The sequence below is a fragment of the Oncorhynchus keta genome, chromosome 8 (genome assembly GCF_023373465.1).
Source record: "Oncorhynchus keta strain PuntledgeMale-10-30-2019 chromosome 8, Oket_V2, whole genome shotgun sequence".
In the NCBI taxonomy this organism is placed as follows: Eukaryota; Metazoa; Chordata; class Actinopteri; order Salmoniformes; family Salmonidae; genus Oncorhynchus; species Oncorhynchus keta.
The window spans coordinates 9,095,981-9,120,072 of NC_068428.1; the positions used below are offsets into that span (position 1 = coordinate 9,095,981).

At 41.8% G+C, this 24,092-nt stretch overlaps 1 pseudogene; it reads left to right on the forward strand.

Annotated features, from left to right (window-relative positions):
• The first annotated feature begins 2,653 nt into the window (after nt 1–2,653).
• LOC118386586 (atrial natriuretic peptide receptor 2-like) lies at nt 2,654–21,678 on the forward strand (annotated as a pseudogene).
• Nucleotides 21,679–24,092: the final 2,414 nt, after the last annotated feature.

A 24,092-nucleotide genomic window follows, 5' to 3' on the forward strand; every position in this document is an offset into this window, starting at 1 on the left:
AGATAGTTCCTCCCCGTTTCACTGCGCCTAGATCTTTTTCTTCTGTTTGGTGCCTCATCAACAGTATCTAGGTTTTTCTCCAAACCCACATGGTCAAAAAGTCCCTTTTAGTCAGTGTTTCTCAAACTTTGATGTATCAGTGACCAGCATGCAATTTGAATAAACATAGTGATGTCAGTTTACTCACAGTGGACCTTGGTTGTGTTCATTAAGGAGAAAACATTTTGAAATGGATTGAAATGGGGGAAGTGCTATCTAACTGAACGTGTTCAATAAGAACACGATAAATGTGTGCTCTTATTTGACACTATCAGGTAGCACCTTCCTGTTTCACTCTATTTCAAAAAATGTCTACCTATTGAACACCAGATAGAGTAGCATGGGTGGAGAAACACTGACCTAGATTGCTTGTGCTCAAGTAGAGGTGCTTCAGGGTGATTTACTTTGTTTTGCTGGACTAATGGATGACCCTTGGTTGCTATGGGTTCAATTAAGTCATTTGTTAAAGTGCTACAGAAAATCGTTGGACATTTAGAAAGGAGGTACATTTGACCTTTATAAAATAAACTGCTCTCAACAGTTTACTATTTCAGACAAATGTTAGTTCCTTAACTCTGATTTGCTTGACTGACTGAGAACTGCTGGGAACATTTACATTTTACATTTACATTTAAGTCATTTAGCAGACGCTCTTATCCAGAGCGACTTACAAATTGGTGCATTCACCTTATGACATCCAGTGGAACAGCCACTTTACAATAGTGCATCTAAATCTTTTAAGGGGGGTGAGAAGGATTACTTTATCCTATCCTAGGTATTCCTTAAAGAGGTGGGGTTTCAGGTGTCTCCGGAAGGTGGTGATTGACTCCGCTGTCCTGGCGTCGTGGGGAGTTTGTTCCACCATTGGGGGCCAGAGCAGCGAACAGTTTTGACTGGGCTGAGCGGGAACTGTACTTCCTCAGTGGTAGGGAGGCGAGCAGGCCAGAGGTGGATGAACGCAGTGCCCTTGTTTGGGTGTAGGGCCTGATCAGAGCCTGGAGGTACTGAGGTGCCGTTCCCCTCACAGCTCCGTAGGCAAGCACCATGGTCTTGTAGCGGATGCGAGCTTCAACTGGAAGCCAGTGGAGAGAGCGGAGGAGCGGGGTGACGTGAGAGAACTTGGGAAGGTTGAACACCAGACGGGCTGCGGCGTTCTGGATGAGTTGTAGGAGTTTAATGGCACAGGCAGGGAACCTATCACCCTTTATTGGTTGAAACTCAACGTAAGCCTACTGATGGCAAGATTACATCATCAAACAGCTATTTCACAGTCTGTTGTCAAATTAAATCTGTTGGTGACATTTCATGTTGTGTAAGGTACATTATCATTAAGCAAATTAAGTCTTAATTTTAGTCAAGGTATGATATATTTGGGCTTCAAATAGGACGTCTCAGACTGCCTCTTTCAAAAGAGTGTACAACTTTGACTTACTCAAAAACGTACCCTGAAATAATTGGAAAGCTAGCCCACCCTAAACCTAATGTTACTGTTGCTCACTGTTCTGCATTTATATTCTCTCAGACATGGACTGTAAACTTTGTCCAGTGGTCTCATTTCTACTGCTTTACTGTTATTACCGTGCTCTTGTATTGCAAATTAAAGCTGCAATATTTAACTTTTTGGGCAACCCCAGTGTACATTTTAACAGAAGCTCTTATCCAAAGCGACTTACAATAGGTAGTGCATACATTTTCATACTTTTTCTATACTGGTACCCTGTGGGAATTGAACCCGCCGTGCTCTACCAACTGAGCCACACGGGACCATAGAAATCTGCGTTATAGCTCTTTCATTCTCATTGAACGCAAGTCTGAGAGGTGGTAGATCCCTGGGTTGTTAATCTCATCGCAATTGTGAGTGTTGTATACTGTAAGTGCATGCAATGGGCCAGTTTCTACCTTTTTGCTATTACTTCTCGGAAATGGTCCATTGTCCATGTACAGTAGATACTTACACTCAATATGATATTCCAGGAAACAGTTGTGTGTGAAAGGTACACAGCAAATTCACTTGTGTACATTTAACTCGGAGACTGTTAAATGTAACACCACTACATACTCGTTTCACAGACTACATACACAACAATAACAATCGATTTGTTTTTTAAAACTCAATGGAGGCTTAAAAAAGAGAGGGGCAACTACATGCCCAAATACTTGGTTCTGTTGGTTGTCTCCTGTTGGTGTTGGTGAAGGTTAGGTGAAGGTGAGCCACAGCTCCAGAGAGCCAATCCCCAATCTCTGATTGGAGAGACTATTTTTACTGATTGAACAATTAAGGGGGCTTCAGTACCTCCGTTGAGAGTAGAGGGCAATCTGGGCACACACACACATGCTCCCACAGTCTCTCTCACACACACACACACACACACACACACTCATACACACTCACTCGCTCACACACATAGTTGGTCGGTCAGTTAGTCAGTCATTCTGGAGCTTGCCATTCACAGAAACAGACCTCATGGCTTTATGGATAGCCCTATACCTATCCCTTTTCTTGGTAAGTGCACAACACAAACTGTGGATGTTGTCTGTAGAGTGTACATTGTATGTGCAGGTAACCAAGCTGTTGTGATGGTGCCTGTGACTAGGTGGCAGTGCCACCATATCTATGACCAGAGGAGTGTTGGAGGTACGTTTGGTGTGATTGAATTGATCTCAATGTAGCTGTTCCATAGTCTGAGCATCTTAGTGCATACAGACGTCCACACCATGGCGAATGTCATTTGGATTTTGTTCACAAAAATAATATGCTCATTATTGTTGAGGGAACACCCTTGCTTTTGTTGTCGTGTCAGAAACACTTGTGGCTGCAGACATGACCTGCGTCATTTCACCGGGCAAATGTAGATTGCACTCTGGCTAGAAGTGTCTGTCTGCAAACAGGGCTGCTCACCATATGTCTGAGTCTGGTTAAGATTTGTAAAGGTACATTTTCTTTAATATCCTTAGTCACTACATTTGTCACCTGCCCTGATGTTCTCTATCTGTGGTGACTGTTTGTTATATGGGGTAATTACATCAGAGGGTGATTTTCTCAGTGAGTGCTGCCTCACTTACCTAAATAGCATTTTATTATGAATTCACTGCTTTTCTTTGAATTTTGATTTTGCCAACAGATTACCAAACAGGCTAGTGTTGAGTCTGAGCGCACATGTGAGGTCACATTAAATCCGATGGTGGGCCAAAAATGTTACTTTTTATTTTATTGTTTTATTTATTTACTTTATATACTATACTTTGTTTAAGCTTTTTGATGGATTAATCTGTTGCACGTAGGTTGTCGATTGCTGGCATGATCTGGATAACACCGAGTATGACTGTTGGCCATTAGATAGCCCTAATGATTACAACATGATCAACTGTGGAGGTAAGTCCAACCCCATTCATTGTGTGCAATTGACTTAAAGGAGGGAAGGCGGGCTGTTGTTGTAGTGCTAATAATTTGATGGTTAGAAAGTGCAGAAATATTGCTTTGATGATTGCTGGTGTCAGTGGATTCCTTATCTTGGAGAATACACACAAAAAGTCCTTCCTCAACAGTGTGTGTCTCTGTCTGCCTGCCTGCCCGTCTGCCTGTCTGCCTGTCTGTCTGTCTGTCTGTCTGTCTGTCTGTCTGTCTGTCTGTCTGTCTGTCTGTCTGTCTGTCTGTCTGTCTGTCTGTCTGTCTGTCTGTCTGTCTGTCTGTGTGTGTGTGTGTGTGTGTGTGTGTGTGTGTGTGTGTGTGTGTGTGTGTGTGTGTGTGTGTGTGTGTGTGTGTGTGTGTGTGTGTGTGTGTGTGTGTGTGTGTGTGTGTGTGTGTGTCCAGGGCTGGAGATGTCGTGGGTGCTGCGGCCACCGGAGAAAGTGACGGACGGGGAGGAGTTCAATGTCACCTACACCATCACCATCAGACGACTTCTATGAGTATGCAGTCAAAAACAAAATATTCCAGTTCAGGTAAGACAATGTCTGTAATTCACTCCCTGCCTATCCGTCAGTACATTTGATGACCACAACATGAGGAAGATTAAAAATGTACTGGGAATGGGAATGCAGAGAAAGATACTCAAACATTTACTTTATAGATTGAACCTTACAGTGTACACAGTAGATCTACTGTGCATCCAATCTAGTAGATTGCCATCTACTGTGTACACTGAAAAGTCCAATCTATAATATAAATGTTTGAGGCATATCTTCGCAATCTAGTGTAAAGATATAATTGACATTACATTACTCAGTCAACATTTGTGTAAAAAGTTGTTGAGGTAACCAAGTATAGGGCCTTTTAAATATATTACCTGTGAATCTCCTGTGTTTTACTGTAGCCTCATATCTGGATGCCTTTAGATACTGTACATAATTGCTGTTTAAACAGACTGTAAAGATCTATCTGTCTATCTACCCACCACTCTCCAGCAACGCCTCCGAAGCCAAAAGGTTCTGTGACAAGCACGACTGTCCCGCAAATTGGAACAGCGCCAACGAGATCAACTGTTGCATTTACCATGCCAACATTCACTCCTGCCCTCTGGCTCTCATGGTCAGTACTGTCACCCTAAAAATCTGGGTTGTGTTCATTGGGCACTAAACGTAAGAAAACGGACTGAAACAGGGAGATACTACATGGACTTGTCTAATAAGAAATGTTCATTTTTGTTTTCAATTTCAGAACGTTTTTAAAATGTTTTCTGTTTCATGGCTTAATGAACATGATCCTGGGCTTCCCTGTCTGTATTGGGTCGCTGCCAGTCTGATGAAAGTACACTGAGGGGGAAGACAGATGCAGGCTAGGCTACTTGATATATGTAAGAGGATGAGATAAGAGTGAGCAATAGTCATATTGTGCCTCCACTTTGCCTTCTGATTGAATGGTATGTATCATATTATAACACCTATCCAGGGGCATAGCTCTCGACATGTGTATGTATGAAGTTGTCAGGAAATAGACAGAAGATACATTTCTGGTCTAACCAAATGGACAATAATGCTATTCTATTATTTTATTCAACACTTTTAGGTCTACTCAAGTGGCCAGGGTAGGGGCAATAGGGGTTGACTTTAAGCAACTTTTTGGGCTAGAGGCATCAAGTATGTCTCATCAGAGGTCTGAATGTATTGTTAGCAGGGATGGTAAAGAATTACAAAATACATTGAAGATCAATGCATCTAAATAAACTACAAAATACTTGTATTTTGAAATGTATTTCATTAAAATACATGTATTTTGCATTTTAAAATAAAGAAATACATTTGCAAACAGCAACAACATTCTCAGTAACAGTTACAGAAACCTTTTACTTGCTTTGACTGTGACATGACTGTAAGTCACTCTGGATAAGAATGTCTGCTAAATGTACAGTATGTGTGAAAATAAACATACCATTTACCATGTACATTGTACATTTACATTTAGTTAATTTAACAGACACTCTTTCACACAATAGTGTCATAAGACTTCTGATACCAATGTTGTGTGAAAGAGAGCCACAAAATCTCGATCCAAAATAAAAATGGTATACACAAGTACTTTGAAAATACAAATTACAGCTCTCAAAAGTACCTTGTTACAAAAATCCATTGGAGTGTAGTTCAGCCCAGAAGTCATTGAAATATACATATTTCAAATAGGTGTAACAGAAAAAACTGTCCATCTCTGCTTGTTAGCACTCATTCTCTCTCCCCCCCGCCCACCAATCACTGTTTGTTGAGTACAATGGTATAACATTGTGGAAGATTGAAGGATTTAGATTGGTTTTGATTATGATGCTAACCCAATCATGTCGCCCCCACAGAGGCACGGCGGTATTTGTGGCCCGTGGATCCCTGATGACGGGAAGATTGTGACACACACCGTGTCCAAAGCAGGAAAGATGAGCCAGAAGTTCTGGACATCAAAGGTACCTACCACTGCAAAGTGAATGTAAGGGCTATTCACACAACTGAGCCGAACCGAGCTGAACCAAACCAAGCTGTACTGCTCTGGCCTAGTTAAGCATCCACCTTTGTTTTTTGGAATTGGGCGGAAAAGGACAATGTGAAAAGAAATATCCAAGCCAGTATGGGCACGATACTGTGTTAAGGGTAGTAGTAAACAATAGTGGTCCTTCTGTAGCTCAGTTGGTAGAGCATGGCGCTTGTAACGCCAGGGTAGTGGGTTCGATCCCCGGGACCACCCATACGTAGAATGTATGCACACATGACTGTAAGTTGCTTTGGATAAAAGCGTCTGCTAAATGGCATATATATTATATATATTATTATATATTAGTGCTCATGTTGTCTTTATGTGCTTTGGTAACTATCTGACAATTGAGTTTTTAATCACGGTCCCATCCAGGTGGTTCTGATTCATGTAGGAGTGACCTCAGTCATTGCACATATCAAAATTGGACATATGCATGCAGCTCTGGAGTCCAAGGTGCTGGTTGTCAGTGCTCAAGGTCAGTGTGCTGCTAACACCAGTAGTGTATCAATTTGTTATTATGCAAAACTGCTATTGCTACTCAAGGCTCAGCACCAAACTTTGTTCTTTATTTGTTGCGGAAAAATACAGACATTAGGATGTTGTTGCTGCACGAAGTGTTAAACTCTAGCCTGGGTCGTAGTGGTAATCTTTTCTTCTTGGTGCTTAGATTGACACGCTAATGTTATTGATGAGCCAGCTGGTTTCACAAGTTCCCAGTAGTTATTTCAAGGCACTCTTGTGCCATAATAGTTACATGGGATTTTGTGTGTGAGTGTGCATCTCTGTGTGTGTGTGTGTGTGTGTGTGTGTGTGTGTGTGTGTGTGTGTGTGTGTGTGTGTGTGTGTGTGTGTGTGTGTGTGTGTGTGTGTGTGTGTGTGTGTGTGTGTGTGTGTGTGTGTGTGTGTGTGTGTGTCTCAGTGTGTGGGGATGACGTCTGTGAGCTGGAGGAGAACTGTCTCACATGCCCGGCGGACTGTGGTGCCTGCCCCATGTCCATCACCATCAAGGTGGCCATCGGACTGCCCGTCACACTCTTCTTCGGTGGCTTCATCTTAACTATGGTGGTGAGAAACCAAACAAAACATATACACCAAACAATACTACTTTTTTTATATTCTCTTGCATCCAGACCAGGCACAAAACAAACTCACTTCAGAGTTTGGTCATGACCAGGCAAATCATTCTCATTCAATGCAGATGTTTTTGATAGATGTCTTCTCTCTTTCTCTATAGTGGTTCCAGTACCAGAAACAGAAGATGTTTTGGGACGAAAGCTGGATTATCAACTATAAAAATATAATGTTTGGTAAGATGAGATGTCATCTGAGATGAATTTATGAAAGAGAAAATAAGTGAAAAAAGCAAACAGGTGAACTCTTTTGCTTGCTTGCTTATGCAATGCAGTTCAATACATACAGTGGCAAGAAAAGGTATGTGAACCCTTTGGAATTATCTGGACTTCTGCAGAAATTGGTCATAAAATGTCATCTGATCTAGGTCACAACAATAGACAAACACAATCTGCTTAAACTAATAACACACAAACAATTCTATGTTTTCATGTCTTTATTGAACACAACATGTAAACATTCACAGAGCAGGGTGGAAAAGTATGTGAACCCTTGGATTTAATAACTGGTTGACCCTCTTTTGGCAGCAATAACCTCAACCAAACATTTTCTGTAGTTGCGGATCAGACCTATACAACGGTCAGGAGGAATTTTGGACCATTCTTCTTTACAAAACTGTTTCAGTTCCGCAATATTCTTGGGATGTCTGGTATGGACTGCTTTCTTGAGGTCATGCCACAGCATCTCAATTGGGTTGAGGTCAGGACTCTGACTGGGCCACTCCAGAAGGCGTATTTTCTTCTGTTGAAGCAGTGTTTTGGGTCATTGTCCTGTTGCATCACCCAACTCCGGTTGAGCTTCAATTGTCGGACAGATAGCCTTACATTCTCCTGCAAAATGTATTGATAAACTTGGGAATTCATTTTTAATTTTTGTGCCTTTTTCCCCCCACACATAGTGTTGTATGTTCCTTCCAAACAACTAAACTTTAGTTTCATCTGTCCACAGAATATTTTTCCAGTAAAGCTATGGAACATCCAGGTGCTCTTTTGCGAACTTGAGATGTGCAGCAATGTTTGTTTTTTTTGGACAGCAGTGGCTTCTTTCGTTGTGTCCTCCCATGAACACCAATCTTGCTTAATGTTTTACGTGTCGTAGACTCGTCAACAGAGATGTTAATGTTGATGTTAACACGTTCCAGAGATTTCTGTAAGTCTTTAGCTGACACTCTAGGATTCTTCTTAACCTCATGAAGTATTCTGCTCTGTGCTCTTGCAGTCATCTTTGCAGGACGGCCACTCCTAGGGAGAGTAGCAACAGTGCTGAACTTTCTCAATTTATAGATAATTTGTCTTACAGTGGACTGGTGAACATCAAGGCTTTTAGAGATACTTTTGTAACCCTTTCCAGCTTTATGCAAGTCAACCATTCTTAATCTTGGGTCTTCTGAGATCTCTTTTGTTCGAGGCATGGTTCACATCAGGCAATGCTTCTTGTGAATTACAAACTCTAATTTTGTGAGTGTTTTTTATAGGGCAGGGCAGCTCTAACCAACATCTCCAATCTCGTCTCAATGACTGTACTTCAGGTTAGCTGACTCCTGACTCCAATTAGCTTTTGGAGAAGTCATTAGCCTAGGGGTACATACTTTTTCCAACCTACACTGTGAATGTTTAAATTATGTATTCAATATAGACAAGAAGAATACAACCATTTGTGTGTTATTAAGTTTAAGCACACTTTGTTTGTCTGTTGTTGTGACTTAGATGAAGATCAGATCTATTTTATGACCAATTTATGCAGAAATCCAGATAATTCCAAAGAGTTCACATACCACTGGTTTTATTGTCCAGGGATGGTAATTTGCAGCATTCACAATTGTAATTTGCAGGATTATTTTTTGGTTTCTTTAACATATCTCGCACAATATAGCAAATTAATTCATGTAAAAGAGCATGTCACGCATCCAAACATGTTTTCTTCAATGCTGCACACAAATTGCCATCCGGGGAATGGAGTCTTTTACATACATTTCTATACCTAATAGTTTCCTTTTTTTGGCATACACAGGTAAAGTGTGTTACATGGGCTTCTGCAGTACGACCAGTCTCCAGCCGGTGAAGAGTAACTCCAGTGTGAGCCGAACTACAGACGTGACTATCTGCACTGTGGTCAACACCACCTTCAAACAGAGCTTCATCCAACCTGCCATTTAGTAAGACGTCTTACTTGAACACTGTTCTGCATAACACATGTCTAAGGCATGGTATTTATTACACAGTTAAAGGGGGAAAGTACTGCGGCCTGGGACTGCTCTAAAGTGGAGCATGCAGAGATATTCACGGCTATTGATAGTAATGTATTTGATTCAGAACTAGTGCACTGCAATGCACTTAAAACGGAGTACATGCACTTATCCAATGTGCACTTATCAGTCGTCAACTATATTCTCAGACAATTATTGTATGAGGAACATAGTTTTATTTGTATAACTAATGTTTATTTTAACACCTGTTGCTTTGCATCTGTCAACGTGTAGTAAGTTTGCTGTTTTTCTTGATAACAAAAAAAAGTCATTATTTTCTATTGGTTAGTGATGGAAGGACTGTAGCAGTGAAACACATCCAGAATAAACACTTCACCCTCTCCAAAACTATCAGGAGGGAGGTGAAAGAAGTGAGGTGAGTAAAACGTGTGTACTCCTAAAACCCCATACACATACATAATTACCTAGAGTATATATTTTGATTGATCTCATTCAACATTTTCATCACTTACTGAAGATCTGATAAAAGTCACATAGTAGTATCCCATCAGTCAAAAGCATGTTGAATTACCCAGACAGGAAGACCTAGTCAGCGACTCAACCCACTCAAGTGACGCACCCCTCCTAGGGACGGCATGGAAGAGCACCGGAAAGCCAGTGACTCAGCCCCTGTAATAGGGTTAGAGGCAGAGAATCCCAGTGGAGAGAGGGGAACCGGCCATGCAGAGACAGCAAAGGCAGTTCGTTGCTCCAGAGACTTTCCGTTCACCTTCACACTCCTGGGCCAGACTACACTCAATCATATGACCTACTGAAGAGATGAGTCTTCAGTAAAGACTTAAAGGTTGAGACCGAGTCTGCGTCTGTCACATGGGTAGGCAGACCATTCCATAAAAATGGAGCTCTATAGGAGAAAGCCCTACCTCCAGCTGTTTGCTTAGAAATTATAGGGACAATTAGGAGGCCTGCGTCTTGTGACCGTAGCGTACGTGTAGGTATGTATTGCAGGAGTAGAGACCAGAGAAGGCTCGGCCTCTGACTCCGACTTGCTGCTTAATGGGACCGGTTGAAAGTTTCTGTCGGCTGAATGAGTGACACCGGTTGACCATTCCTACAGCATTTCCCTCCAGAAGCCATGAGAAAGTTGTCTGGCTGTGGGGACCATGCGAGGGGATTTATACTTCTAACGTTACCATCTGTACTTACTGGTGGCACGGACGCTGTTTCATCCTTTTCTACACTGAAATTACCCTTGCCTAACGATTGCGTCTGAAGCTGGGCTAGCAGCACAGCTATCCTTGCCGTAATGCGATCGTTCTCCTGTATATTATGAGTACAGCGACTGCAATTAGAAGGCATCATGTTAATGTTACTACTTAGCTTCGGCTGTTGGAAGTCCTTGACGAACCATGTCCAGATAAAACGTCTGCAGTGAAAAAAGTTGGGTGAGGGAAAAACAAAAAATATAAACGGTAATTAAAAAGTAAAAAACGTAAAGTTGTCCGGTAGCAAAGTAAGTTTGGCAACCAAACCCTATGTAGACCTTTCCTGCAGTCAATGACCAAAAGCGCCCTCTTTGGCTCCATTTCAACCTAGATTTCAACAACATATCAACGGCAGGGTGATTTCAAAGTTTGGTTTATTTCCAATAAATTCACCTTCGTTGACAACTCAACATCAACTAAAATTGGATGTTGATTTGTTGTTGACGTCCGGTGTGATTGGATATGACACATTTGCACCACTAGTTAATTTCTAGATATGGCATTGCTTTTCCTTAGGGAACTGGATCACCCAAATCTCTCCAAGTTTATTGGTGGTTCCATTGAGGTCCCCTACGTCAGTATCATCACTGAGTACTGCCCCAAAGGAAGCCTGGCTGATGTCCTCCTGAATGAGGATGTGCCAATCAACTGGGGGTTCAGGTGAATGTCACGATATCAGCTTTTTCTACCATCTGTCTGAAGAGAGAATACTGCACTATGTAGGCCGGTTTCCTAGACATTAACCTAGTCCTGCACTAAAAGCATTTTCATTAAACATGCTTCTTAGTCTAGAACTAGGCTCAATATGTGTCGGGACCGTGATGTAATAGAACCATTTTTTTGTGTGTTCTTCATTTATGTTCTTTGTGTTCTTCATTTATGCTGGCACACAGGTTGTCCTTTGCTACTGACATAGCCCGTGGAATGGCTTATCTCCACCAACACAAGATGTTTCATGGCAGACTTCACTCAAGGAATTGCGTCATTGACGACCGCTGGGTTTGCAAAATCTCAGGTGATACAATTAAGACTTCCCTCTGTAGGAGTGTGTAGGCAGGCACCATATCTCAACATGACTTTATCTTCTACTGTTGTGTCCTTGAGCAAGGCACTTAACCCCTAACCTGCTCCAGAGGAACTCCTCTGCAGCTGACACTATTTTGTTTCAAGTATATATAATTGAAGTCGCAATTGAAGTCGGAAGTTTAAAACGTGTTTTTCAACCACTCCACAAATATCTTGTTGACAAACTACAGTTTTGGCAAGTAGGTTAGGACATCTCCTTTGTGCATGACACAAGTAATTTTCCCAACAATTGTTTACAGACAGATTACTTCACTTATTATTCACTGTATAACAATTCCAGTGGGTCAGAAGTTTACATACACTAAGTTGACTGTGCCTTTAAACAGATTGGAAAATTCCAGAAAATCGGCTAATTGACATCATTTGAGTCAACTGGAGGTGTACCTGTGGATGTATTTCAAGGCCTGCCTTCAAACTCAGTGCCTGGAAAAATCCAAAGAAATCAGCCAAGACCTCAGAAAAAAATTGTAGATCTCCACAAGTCTGGTTTATCCTTGGGAGCAATTTCCAAACGCCTGAAGGTACCATGTTCATCTGTACAAACAATAGTACGCAAGTATAAACACCATGAGACCACACAGGCATCATACCACTCAGGAAGGAGACGTGTTCTGTCTCCTAGAGATGAACGCACTTTGGTGCGAAAAGTGAAAATCAATCCCAGAACAACAGCAAAGGATCTTGTGAAGATGCTGGAGGAAACAGGTTAAAAAGTATCTATATCAACAGTAAAACGAGTCCTATTTCGACATAACCTGAAAGGCCGCTCAGCAAGGAAGAAGCCACTTCACCAAATCCGCCATATAAAAGCCAGACTACGGTTTGCAACTGCACATGGGGACAAAGATCATACTTTTTGGAGAAATGTCTGGTCTCTGGTCTGACGAAATAAAAATAGAACTGTTTGGCCATAATGACCATCGTTATGTTTTGAGGAAAAAGGGGGAGGCTTGCAAGCCAAAGAACACCATCCCAACCGTGAAACACGGGGGTGGCAGCATCATGTTGTGGGGCTGCTTTGTTGCAGGAGGGACTGGTGCACTTCACATAATAGATGGCATCATGAGAGAGCAAAATTATGTGGATATATTGAAGCAACATCTCAAGACATCAGTCAGGAAGTTAAAGCTTGGTCGCAAAAGGGTCTTCCAAATGGACAATGACCACAAGCATACTTCCAAAGTTGTGACAAAATGGCTTAAGGACAACAAAGTCAAGGTATTGGAGTGACCATCACAAAGCCGTGACCTCAGTCCTATAGAAAATGTGTTGGCAGAACGGAAAAAGCGTGTGCGAGCAAGGAGGCCTACAAACCTGACTCAGTTACACCAGCCTTGTCAGGAGGAATTGGGCGAAATTCACCCAACTTATTGTGAGAAGTTTGAGAAAGGCTACCCGAAATGTTTGACCCAAGTTGAACAATTTAAAGGCAATGCTACCAAATACCAATTGAGTGTATGTAAACTTCTGACCCACTGGGAATGTGATGAAAGAAATAAATGCTGAAATAAATTATTTTTTCTACTATTATTCTGACATTTCACATTCTTAAAATAAAGTGGTGATCCTAACTGACCTAAGACAATGAGTTATTACTAGGATTAATTGTCAGGAATTGTGAAAAACTGAGTTCAAATGTATTTGGTGTATATAAACTTCAGAGATTTGGAACAACATAAGAAAGAAAAGGCAACATTTATTTCACAAAGGACAATTAAAATGTTATTGTATTGTAACATATTATGTTTGGTTTACATTAGTAAGTACACAGGACCAGTAAAACATCAAAAGAAAACATTTGAAAATGTAATTTATCCTGTGTTGTTCCAGACTATGGCCTGACAGCCTACAGAAAGGATGACTTTGAGGTAGTCAGTAATGGGTTCCACTGTGAGGATACCTACCGTATATACTATGCCCCTGAGGTCCTCCTGGGAAGCAGCTCTAATGTCACTCCGGCTGCTGACATTTACAGGTACTGTAGCCCAACTGCGACAGCTATTATATAGTTGCACCATGGGGATAACCATGTTTGGGGCTAATTCCATTTCAATTCAGTCAGTTGAAAAGTAACGAGGGAAATTCAAATTTGACTTCGTGAATTTACAGTTGAAATGGAATTAAGCCCGACCCTGGTGAAAACAATTGTATTTACTGTATGTAATATTATTGTGCTGGTATGGTAATGACTTAAATACTAGACCATGGACATGTTGTTTAAATCAGCACACACAGTACCTGCACGTTTTTCATCCAAAGTGATTTACTATATGTCAGTAGTTTTATGCTATGCTAAATTGAGTCTCAGACATGTAGGCTATAAAAGAGCATGCATGACAAATCTGGGATATGGTGATACCATCTGTATGATCTCGTGTTATTAGATGTGTTCAATGGTTTCTGTGTCTTCTCCTCCCCAGCTACTCTATCATCTTAGTTGAGATTGCCACTCGCTCTGACCTCCTTTCAGTAAGTATGATACAAAGATAATACTAATGATAATGACCTTTGACCAGGCACGCTTAGGTTTTTGTTTAACATTTTTTTCTATGAACACCTCTCCGACAGGACCAAACAGAGGGCGTGAAGTTGGATATCATGTGGCGTCCTTCCCTGCCTGAACTGAAAGCTGGGAAAGCGGATACTGATTGTCCTGACCGGGGAGATTACTGTGAGGTCTGTGACAAAATCCACTGACATTTGCCGTGGCTTATTATTTAATATACTTTGTCCAATGATTCAGATCTATTCATTTAAGCACTTTAAGGAGCATTTTACACCCAAATATTTTTTTTACCTTGTATTTCTTTGTTCATGTTTGTGTATGTCACCATTCAAGTTTTGGGGTAAAATCCTTCAGTTGTACTGTAAGTGTGCCAAAGATGCAATTTTTTTTTTGTATCTCTACTCTAATACTTCAACAGCTGATCAAGAAGTGCTGGTCTCAAAATGTCACATTGAGGCCGACTTTTGAGCAGGTGAAGAAGATGCTGGATAAAATGAACCCACACAAAGTCAGCCCTGTGGACATGATGATGAATCTGGTAATGCTATGATATAACATTTGGCCACTTAAAGGATGAGTAAGTTATTTCAGTAGCTAACAAATTCATTACTTACCAACAGCTGCAAATCTCAATTAAACTACATATTGTTTTGAAGTTCCCTTTCCTTACTTTTTCTTAATACACAATCGTTAATCTAGCAAACCAATTTTGTGGGTCAGAGTGCAGTATTTATTTTGTTTCATAGCACAAACACTTGCTCGCAAGTTTCTCACACTGCCTTTAGCCTGGGCCTCCCTGGAGATGCATCCAGGTGCAGCCCCGAAGCAGCTTGCGCTCCCTTTCCTATCCTCCTTTCTGAGTGAGATTCCTTTCCTGACTTCTTTTTCATTTCCTGGCCATGGTTAAATCCCTACCACATACTGTACATGTGAACTCATTTTCTTTCTAGATTGCCCTTTTCTCCTTCACTATAATGGGGGATCCTGTTTTCTGCAAACAATGCTTGAAGTACCCCGGTCGGCCTTGAAATTCGTGGATTGAATGAGGGGGGCAGTCATTCTCCCCTGGTTCTCCCCCGGTTTAGCGTAACAGCTCAAATGGCTTTGAAAAATACGATTTCAGCTAATCGGGAGAAGTAGGCCTATCTAAGAAAATAACTACATTGGGCATTCACTAATCATAAATCATTTTTAAGTGATAATGCCCTCGAAGCTGGTGTTTGGAGGATATATTGGCATTGTTAGGCCTGAGACGAAGTCGAGGTCAAACCGTGCCAATATATCCTCCAAACATCGGCTTCGAGGGCATTATCACTTTTTTACAACGGGTTACCAACATATTCAAATAATGATAGACTTATTTTCATTAAAAACGTTATTTTGATTAATTTATTCATATTATTTCATCCTTCCACCAGGTATAGTCTTTTTTTTTTCACCAGGTATAGTCCAGACACAATTCTAGGGTTGCTACCCAAGCCGGCTGGTGTTGTTCTGTATCTATGGACCCAGTCGTTCGTTCTAAATGTTCCATTTTCATACGGGCTAGCAATGTTCTTATCCATTGCTTGCTAGCTAGCCAACTATGGCTAAAATGTACAGCCAGAATAACAGAAAAGTAGCTTCATTTGCATTTGTTTAACTGTTTTCTAGTGACATTTATTTGGATACATACATAACAATAAGCTAATGAGGCGCGATTTCACCTGGCATAGAAAATGTGCTCACTCGTCAGGACACTTGTTCAGAGGAGCTAGCCAACACCACAGCTAACACAATCACTTCAAATTGACGCTGGAAGGACTCTAAACTACAGTAGCTGCACTTCATTTCGTTTGACCTTTTTTTTCTTCAAATTACGTTTCTTTGTATATATCCATAAAAATGATGCCAGCTGATTCATGATTTAGACTTACTGAGAAACGTTGCCTATCTGTCTGTTTCGTCCCGACTCGTTCATTGCAACGGGACAACTGGAGATCGAATTTGATTATTGAAATAATGTTGCAAATGTTGGAGAGACAGACAGACAGCAAGGTTTATACGAATCTCCACTGTTGAAAACTAAATGCTAGTCTAAAAGAAATGCGAGATAATGTCTAAATGTTATTTATAGTGGAGATCAAGTTTATAACTGGCCTAGCTGGGATGATGAGAGTGGATTGCGCAGTCAGATGGAACAAAGTAAACGGGCATTTTAACGTCATAGATTTAGCCGGTGGTAATTTGTGGAATAGACACTGTCTGGAATGCGCTTTTCACCAGCATTCAGGATTAGACCCACCCGTTTTATTAACATATAACAGAAACATTGGTATATTTGTGGACAAAATTCTAATTTATGGCTCTAGTCAATCTGCGTTGCTGAAGCGTTACTGATTGTGTGATAGAAATGTAACGGTCATTTCCGATTGAGCCGACTTAAGCAGCATTTACCGTGAATCTCCGTTAACGTGGAAACATTTCCTTTAAATTTCTATCACGCTGTAATGCTGACCTTCCTCCATACAGATTGAATAGAGTCCGTACTGAACCTTTAAATCAAAATGTTATATATTTGGAGAAGGAAAATCAGCAGACTGATTATTATGTTTATCACAATACATGTCATGAATATCACAAATCTGTAATATAAAATCATGTGGACTTTAGATCTAAATGGAGATCCGTTGTGTATGGATCTCTGGAACTGCTTTCTAATGAGCAACTTACAGTATATGTTCTTATACGTACAGTGCATAACATGATGTCTGTTACAATTCTAGATGGAAAAGTACAGTAAGCATTTAGAGGCCATTGTAGCGGAGCGAACACAGGATCTTCTCCAAGAGAAACAAAAGACAGACTGTTTGTTATACAGTAAGTACATGAAACCACAAATGGTCCACGATATGGCTTCTTACACTATATATACAAAAGTATGTGGACACCCCTTCAAATGAGTGTATTCTGTTATTTTAGACACACTTGTTGCTAAAGGGTGTATAGAATTGAGCATACAGCTATGAAATCTCCATAGACAAACAATGACAGTAGAATGGCCTTACTGAAGAGCTCAGAGATTTTCAACGTGGCACCGTCATAGGATGCTACCTTTCCAACAAGTCAGTTGGTCAAATCTCTGCCCTGCTAGAGCTGCCCCGGTCAACTTTAAGTGCTGGTATTGTGAAGTAGAAACTTCTAGGACAAATAACAGCTCAGACTCAAAGTGGTAGGCCACACAATCTCATAGAACGGGACCACTTTAGTGCTAAAGTGCGTATCGCGTAAAAATCGTCTGTCCTCGGTTGCAACACTCACCACCGAGTACCAAACTGCCTCTGGATGCAACTACAGCACCACACACAAGCTTAACATCACCATGCGCAATGCCAAGCATCAGCAGGAGTGGTGTAAAGTTCACCGCCATTGGACTCTAGAGCAGAGGAAACCCATTCTCTGAAGTAATGAATCACGCTTCACCATCTGGCAGTCTGACAAACAAATCTGGGTTTGGCGGATGGCAGGAGAACGCTACCTGCCCCAATGCATAGTGCCAACTGTAAAGTCTGGTGGATGAGGAATATTGGTCTGGGTCTGTTTTCATGGTTCGGGCTAGTATGACAATACACAAAGCGAGGTCCATACAGAAAAGGTTTGTCGAGATCGGTGTGGAAGAAATGGTCTGCTCTGCACAGTCCTCACTTCAATCCCTTCGGGATGAATTGGAACACCGACTGCGAGACAGACCTAATCGCCCAACATCAGTGCCTGACCTCACTAATGCTCGGGGCTGAATGGAAGCTAATCCCCGCAGTAATGTTCCTCTAGTTCATCTAGTGGAAAGCCTTCCCAGAAGAGTGGAGTCTTTTATAGCACAAAAGCGAACCAACTCCATATTAATGCCCATGATTTTGTAATGAGATGTTTGACGAGCAGGTGTCCCCATGCTTTTGGTCATGTAGTGTATTATGTGTGGTGTTGCCTCCACTGTCATCTAGTGGTAAAGAAGTAGAATTTACCACAATGACAACATAAATGCTCCCAAAATACATTTGGATGTTGCTATATGCTGTTTTTAACGTTTTGAAGAGAAAGAGTTGTTTGAATACAAAGCCATTGGTTACACCAATGACCAGCATATCTATATTCAACAAAATTCCTGAATGAAACAGTTTAAAAGGCAGGAAAATGTTTTGAATCTTAAGTTACTTCTTGTCACCAGGTATGTTACCAAAGCCGGTGGCCGATGACCTTCGTCAGGGTCGCACAGCAGAGGCTCAGAGCTACTCCAATGCCACAGTCTACTTCAGGCAGGTGTCATTTGTAGGGCCAAGAGTTTTTCCTAATCAGGTCACGTGATCTGGAAAAACTCTTGGCTCTAGTCATAAGAGAGTGCAGTATTGTGGTACATCCACATTAGTTCATGTATTGTGTCCTATGGCGGTGTTGAATTCGGTTTTTATTTGTACATTAAGAGAGTTCTATCCAGATTCCCTCCCAGCTGTCACTGTCTACCTTTTCAAATTTAGAGATGAGTAACATTTCTTTCTCCTTGTTGGCAGTGACATTGTGGGTTTCACAGAGCTCTCTGGCTCAAGCACTCCTCACCAGGTGGTGGACTTTCTAAATCAGCTCTACACCACGTTTGATGACATCATTGATAATTATGATGTCTACAAGGTGGAGACTATAGGAGACGCTTGTAAGTATGATGGCAAATAATCTGTCTCTGCTTCCATCCATCTGTTTGTGACTGCCTGTCTGTCTCCATCAATCTGTCCATCCTTCTGTCTGTTAGTTCGTCTGTCCACCCATCCATGTGTGTGTGTTTGGGCATTGTTATCAAGATTGATCTAAATGTGTCTGCCCCTCCAGACATGGTGGTCTCTGGTGTTCCCAATGAGAATGGCATAAACCATGCGGGGGAGATCGCCAGCATGGCTCTGGGTCTGGTCAATGTTTGCCATGCCTTTAAAATCCCACACAAACCCACCACGCAGTTGAGGATACGAGCTGGCATACACTCAGGTAAACAAGTCCAACTGGATACAAACCTTGTGATGTCTCACTGTTTGAGTGGAATAATTGTAATAATTGGTAATAATGGTAAAAATATCTAACTCAATTGCATCTGGTCTGCCCTTGTTGAAATGTTAGGCAGTTTTGCTAACGGAATGTAAAATGTATTTTGTGCTATGTATTCAATCTGAAATTAAAAAATGTGTGTTTTCACATGTTTAAATCCTACTTGTATTTGTGATAGGTATTTTCATATTGAATGCACCGAGCTGTCTGTTTGAACTACTGGCACAAAGCTCGGACACCCATGCATACCCCACTAGAGGTCTCTTCACAGTCCCCAAGTCCAGAACAGACTATGGGAGGCGCACAGTACTACATAGAGCCATAACTACATGGAACTCTATTCCACATCAAGTAACTCACACAAGCAGTAAAATAATATTTGAAAGAAACAGATAAAAATACACCTTAAGCAACACAAACATAGGCACATAAATATAAACACACGATAACATACGCACTATACAAACATGTGCACATGAATTTTGTGTTATAGATATGTGGTAGTAGAGTAGGGGCCTGAGGGCACACAGTTAATATGATGTGAAATCTGTTATGAATGTATTGTAATGTTTTTTGCCTTGGCAGCAGCTAATGGGGATCCATAATAAATCAAATACAAATACATCCCCACAGGACCTGTAGTTGCTGGTGTCGTGGGAACCAAAATGCCACGGTATTGCTTATTCGGTGATACAGTGAACACAGCATCGCGGATGGAATCAACAAGCGAAGGTACTCAAAGATCAAATACAACCCTTGAGTATATCAATTTAAACTCTGTGAGAGTGCAGTTTGTAGGCCAAAGTAACAGTGAAATATTCTGATTCTTTACCTGATTCAGGGTCTTTAACAGGCCAACTGACTCTACAGACCACTCAGCCTGGCTAAGGTTGAGCATATTGTTCATGGGCTGGGTGGCAGCTGAGGTTGCCATTGGTGGGGCACCGATTTAGCCCCTCTGCCTTTATGCCAAGCTGGATTTTCTCTGTCTGTGCTCTTCAGCACCCTGCAGAGGGGTTACATCACGAGAGAGAGCCGTTCTCCTCACTGAGCTCTTATAATCCCCGGGAACCAAGCAAAAAATGACAATGAGGGTAGAAAACAGTGACCCTCGTGCTGCAGTGATTTTAAAACCTGAAACAGTGGCTTTTAGGCTACTACATGAAAATATATTATTTCTCATGTGATAGGGCAGGATGCACAACATTACTTTTGTCGTACTGAATTACTTGTTGTACAATGTTACTTTTCTAACACTGTATTTGCCTTTTGTATATTGTCATTTATAATCCAGCTAGTATAAAACAAAGTGCGATTCTGTCCATAGCTCTGAAGATCCAGGTCAGTGGAGCCACTGCTGACCTGCTAAACACACTGGGAGGTTACACTCTGATCTGCCGAGGATCACTAAACGTCAAGGTAAGATAATCAGCCATTTCCCACTCATTAGTATCGATAAGGACACAGTTGCCAAGGGTTAATGAGGAGAAAATCTAGCCTGGTCCCAGATCTGTTTGTGCTGTCTTGTCAACTCCTGGTCATTGTCTTTGCCCAAAAATGGGTTTGACAACTCCTATGGTCGTTGTTTGGGAAAGACAGTGGCCATATGCAAGACGGCCTATGAAATACAAACTGTATCCAACAATAGTGTTGTCATATCACCTTCTCACACTACTAGTTTGACCTTATTTAAGAATGCTCCTAGTTAGCAAATTTACAATATAGTATTATCTGTCTGTTCTGTGAACTGCGATTGTCGGTTAAAAAAAAGTGGTGTGCTAAGAGTGTGCTATGTTAAGGACATTTTTTGACTTGGCCATGGTGGTTGCTGTAGAAATCTTGCCAAAAACAAAAATGTATTATATTCACCCCCTCCGTCTCATGGGCTGGTATTCATGCAGTCACGAAGACCTTTGATTTGAAGGGAGGGAGGGAGTTAGTAGAGGGTGGACAGAGAGGGGGGGCAAGTGGATCCCATGGGATGGGGCCCACGGTTCATACTCATTGAAAGACTGCATGTCTCCATTAGGGAGCGGCCTCAGCTGCCTTGTGCTTGTCCCTTACCAACCCTAATGGCCCTCATTTAGTATTTACAAGGACACACACATGCTCCCCAAATACAGCCCCTTTCTCAGGAGGGAGAAAAAGCAAAACAACATTCATTGGTCTTGATAGGCTGTCAGACATGTCAGGCATACAGTATGCTGCTTTTGGATGGTGTATGACCTACAAGTTTAGCCTCCATTTCTTTGTATCAACGATACTGCTCTTTGTTTGTAAAGGGAAAAGGTGAAATGACGACATGGTGGCTGGAAGCAAAGAAAGAAGAATCCTCTGACCCACTCCTCAGATCCACCGAGTTCAGAGGAGTCCCTGTGCCAGTTAGCAACTAGCCAACTACTAGCCTTCATAGTCTCTGTCTGCATAATATATGGACCACAGTTTGTGTTTAACAGCTGTATTGTGCAATTGATATCAAATATATTTCTATACTGCCCGAGAGTCTTGGAGCTGTATTGTGAGTTTGTACAGTGATTTTATGTTCTGGCAGTTATTGTATTTATTCATATCCATATGGTGGATATATACTTGATATGTGCACTCATATTATACACTGCTCCAAAAAATAAAGGGAACACTAAAATAACAGATCCTAGATCTGAATGAATTAAATATTCTTATAAATTTTTTTTTTTTTTACATAGTTGAATGTGCTGACAACAAAATCACACAAAAATTATCAATGCAAATCAAATGTATCAACCCATGGAGGTATGGATTTGGAGTCATTACTCAAAATTAAAGTGGAAAACCACACTACAGGCTGATCCAACTTTGATGTAATGTCCTTAAAACAAGTCAAAATAAGGTTCAGTAGTGTGTGTGGCCTCCACGTGCCTATATGACCTCCCTACAACACCTGGGCATGCTCTTGATGAGGTGGCTGATGGTCTCCTGAGGGATCTCCTCCCAGACCTGGACTAAAGCATCCGCCACCGCCAACTCCTGGACAGTCTGTGGTGCAACGTGGCGTTGGTGGATGGAGCGAGACATGATATCACAGATGTACTCAACTGGATTCAGGTCTGGGGAACGGGCGGGCCAGTCCATAGCATCAATGCCTTCCTCTTGCAGGAACTGCTGACACACTCCAGCCACATGAGGTCTAGCATTGTCTTGCATTAGGAGGAACCCAGGGACAACCGCACCAGCATATGGTCTCACAAGGGTTCTGAGGATCTCATCTCGGTACCTCATGGCAGTCAGGCTATCTCTGGCGAGCACATGGAGGGCTGTGCGGCCCCCCAAAGAAATGCCACCACACACCATGACTGACCCACCGCCAATCCGGTCATGCTGGAGGATGTTGCAGGCAGCAGAATGTTCTCCACGGCATCTCCAGACTGTCACGTCTGTCACATGCGCTCAGTGTGAACCTGCTTTCATCTGGGAAGAGCACAGGGCGCCAGTGGCGAATTTGCCAATCTTGGTGTTCTCTGGCAAATGCCAAACGTCCTGCACGGTGTTGGGCTGTAAGCACAACCCCCACCTGTGGACGTCGGGCCCTCATACCACCCTCATGGAGTCTGTTTCTGACCGTTTGAGCAGACACATGCACATTTGTGGCCTGCTGGAGGTCATTTTGCAGGGCTCTGGCAGTGCTCCTCCTGTTCCTACTTGCACAAAGGCGGAGGTAGCGGTCCTGCTGCTGGGTTGTTGCCCTCCTACGGCCTCCTCCACGTCTCCTGATGTACTGGCCTGTCCCCTGGTAGCACCTCCATGCTCTGGACACTACGCTGACAGACACAGCAAACCTTCTTGCCACATCTCGCATTGATGACCCATCCTGGATGAGCTGCACTACCTGAGCCACTTGTGTGGGTTGTAGACTCCGTCTCATGCTACCACTAGAGTGAAAGCACCTCCAGCATTCAAAAGTGACCAAAACATCAGCCAAGAAGCATAGGAACTGAGAAGTGGTCTGTGCTCCCCACCTGCAGAACCATTCCTTTATTGGGGGTGTCTTGCTCAATGCCTATAATTTCCACCTGTTGTCTATTCCATTTGCACAACAGCATGTGAAATGTATTGTCAATCAGTGTTGCTGCCTAAGTGGACAGTTTGATTTCACAGAAGTGTGATTGACTTGGAGTTACATTGTGTTGTTTAAGTGTTCCCTTTATTTTTTTTTAGCAGTGTATATTGTAATGGAGATGGATGGGGGAGAGGGAATAAGCACAAAATTAGATTAGCCAGTGTGGAATTCAAACCACAAGACACATGATTTTTTCTTGCGTCTCTAACATTGCCGCCAACAAGTCTAATGACCACCAGAATCACACCCCAAATGCCATAGGATATCTGGAAAATAATCCATTGCAGAGAGGTAGTCTAATTGTCCGCATAGTCCAATATGGTGAATTGAAATGCACAGTGTTGTAGCATATAATATATTCTGATATTATCTTTACCTGATTTGATTCCATGTGTAAAATACTGTAAGCACGTTATTGTTCTGTATTGCTATGTAGCGCCTTTTGTTGGTAGGGAGGTTGTGTTTTCTGTTGCATTTCCCACACACCTCATTGCTACCAAAATAAGAATTAAACTGTGATCCTTCTGAATTTCTTCACTTCGTTATAACATGTTTCTCATCTGGTGCAACACAAATAATACATAATTTGGCATTATAAACTGGGGGGTTCGATCCCTGAATGCTGATTGGCTGACAGCTGTGGTACATCAGATCGTATACCACAGGTATGACAAAACATTTATTTTTACTGCTCTAATTACGTTGGTAACCAGTTTATAATAGCAATAAGGCACCTTGGGGGT